The following is a 2702-nucleotide window of genomic DNA, read 5'->3' as shown; positions in this document are numbered from 1 at the left end:
CTTCCCGCTGCAGTTTGACAATCTGTTTGAGGCATCTCTGCCTCTGTATCCATTATTGTTCAAAAGTTTATAATGGTCTCTCATATTCTTTATTTTTATCTTTTGTACTTAGGGAACCATTCTAGGCTTTAATTCCTTTAAATCAGGGGTCCTCAAACTTTTTAAACAGGGGGCCAGTTCACTGTACCTCAGACCGTTGAAGGGCCGGACTATACCTTTAAAAAAAACTATGAACAAATTCCTATGCACACTGCACATATCTTATTTTGAAGTAAAAAAACAAAACGGGAACAAATACAATATTTGTATTTGTATGTGGCCCGCGGGCCATAGTTTGAGGACCCCTGCTTTAAATAATAACAGGTACAGACCTGTTATAATAACAGGTAGAACCCATACAAAATGTAAATTTCCAAATCTCTTGCTAAGAGGATATTCATCTAGTTTGCCCTTCCTCTATGTCTCACAGGGATATTTTCATGAATAAATAACATATTCAACAATGCAATAGGGGTATGAGTTTAGCTCCTAAAATGTATTGACGTTTCAGAGCTTTACATAAGCTTTTAATAGTTGTCCTCACATCAATTAAAATAAAAACGCAGTTGCTACCATTTTAAATGTTAGAGGTCTCTAGAGACATGCCCAGACAAACACTGATCTAAAAGTAATAGAAATGTGCCTGAAAACTTAAATACCTTCTTTACACATCTTGAGTTTCTATAGCCTAAAAAAGAAGAAAAAGAAAAAACTATTTGCTTTTACAATTTCCTTGATTTATTCACCTTGTACCCTTCAACTAACTGATATTGTCAGAATCCAAGCGCTCAGGGAAACTAGATTCAAAGGCTGCACTATTCGGTGGATAAGGGATCCAAAGGAAAGAAACACATACATTGGATTCAGCTCAGACGAGCAGCCTGCTCCCACAGGACAGAAGGAGAGCCACTTTCAGAAGGTTCCACAAGCTGTACTCTCCAGATTGAGACAGAAAGAACCCCTGGAGGGGGCCAGTCCCTGGGGGAGGAGCGGGGGACACCTGAGCAGCCCCAGGAGTGAAGCCCCAACACTCTCTTCTCCCCGGGGAATAATAGAAATGTGGAGGCAACCAGTTGATGGGTCTCTCTCAAGTCAATGTTTCTCTCTCTGTGTCTTTTCCACTCCTCTCTCCCTTCCACTCTCTCTAGAAAACAATGGGGAAAAAATATCCTGGGGTGAGAAATAAAATATAAAAAAGTTTGTTGTTGAACAATATGCTCTTTTTTAAAAAAAACACACAACAACAATATGCTGTTTTATGCAGGCAGCAACCTCAAAGGTCTCGTGTTGACTGTGCCTTTTGATTGCATCATTTCATCCTGTGCTTGATTAAATCTGATTTTCGTAAATTTCCTGGCCTAAGTGTACAGTGTGATAAAGTCTACAGTCTTGCACAGTAACGTCCTAGGCCTTCATATTCACTCACCAATCACTGACTCCTGCAGAGCAGCCTCCAGTCCTGGAGCCCATTCAGGGTCAGTGCCCCACACGGATGTACCATTTTCTACCTTGCACACCGCATTTTTACTGCACCTTTTCATAAATGCTTCCTACCATTGCATTACAATTGCCTACAGTATTCAGTACAGTAGCATGTTGTACAGGTTTTTAGGCTAGGAGCAAAAGGCTATACCATATGGCCTAGGTGTGCAGTAGGCTACACCATGCAGGTTTGTACAAATTGTGTAAATTGCCTAAGATGTACTCCCCAGGCTAAAGGGTATATGAGTGTATTTTTTTTAAAAAATTTTTTTAGTGTTAAGTTTTAATTGATTTCAGAGAGAGGAAGGTAGATGGAGAAATAGAAACATGTTTGAGAGAAAAACATCAATTGGTTGCCTCCTGCAGGTCCCCTCCTGGGGATGGAAGCCCCCAATCCTGGCATCCTGACCCTGAATCCTCCTGATGCATGAGAGGATGCTCAACCAACTGAGCACACCAGCTGGGTGTGCAGTTTCAACCTCTCCCAGGAATAAAATTTTATACCAATCACTCTGTAATTTCCTAATCAAGACTAATCTGTCTAACAAGACTCCAGCTGTTCCTTCCCCTAAGGGTGACCCTGCCTGAAGCAATCCTTTAACCTCCTAATGCAACTTCCTTTCTGCCTATTGTGAACGCCTTCCATTGTGAACAGCTCCTCTGAGATTCTATTTTCTAGATGGGATGCAGCCCTTTTCGTGAATGGGGATCAAGCCAGTTAGACCTTCCAACTTACTCAGCTGAATTTTGTTTTTAACCGTTTGAAAGCACCACAAAACAAATAGCCGATAAAGACGCTGTGACTCAGAGAAGAAAGATGGCGCTTAGGATTCGGGGGAGAGACTGGAAATGCAGGCATTTGCTGCAGAGCTAGGCCTGGGGGACAGGGGTGGACTTGAGAGCCTGCTCCACAAACATCAAAACTCAGGAGAAAACGGGGTCCTTCTGGGGAGAAATGAGGGACAGGGGGCCCCACAGGCCACAGCTCCTCCCATGCACGAACCGCGGGGACCGAGTCACCATTGTCCCCAGTGACCCTCCACGTGGTCACCGCACCGACTGCGGAGCCGCGGGGATGTGGGTGCAGAGCTGCCCAGACACGCTCCGCAGCCCAAGGCCCTGCCGCGGGGACACACTGGACGCCCGGGTCCCGGCTGGGCCCCACCCTGCGAGCCCGAGGG

The 2702-nt window shown here is 44.5% G+C and overlaps 1 protein-coding gene across 2 annotated transcripts in view; it reads right to left on the bottom strand.

The window, feature by feature from the left end:
- The window catches only part of LOC102259044 (zinc finger protein 14), a 19245-nt gene that overhangs the window by 16090 nt on the left and 453 nt on the right, over positions 1–2702 (bottom strand). The gene's annotated exons all lie outside the window — the stretch shown is intronic.

This window comes from Myotis brandtii, unplaced genomic scaffold, assembly GCF_000412655.1.
Source record: "Myotis brandtii unplaced genomic scaffold, ASM41265v1 scaffold1012, whole genome shotgun sequence".
NCBI classification, from domain to species: Eukaryota; Metazoa; Chordata; class Mammalia; order Chiroptera; family Vespertilionidae; genus Myotis; species Myotis brandtii.
Note: the sequence above shows the minus strand (reverse complement) of the source record. Positions and strands in the feature narration are given on the sequence as shown.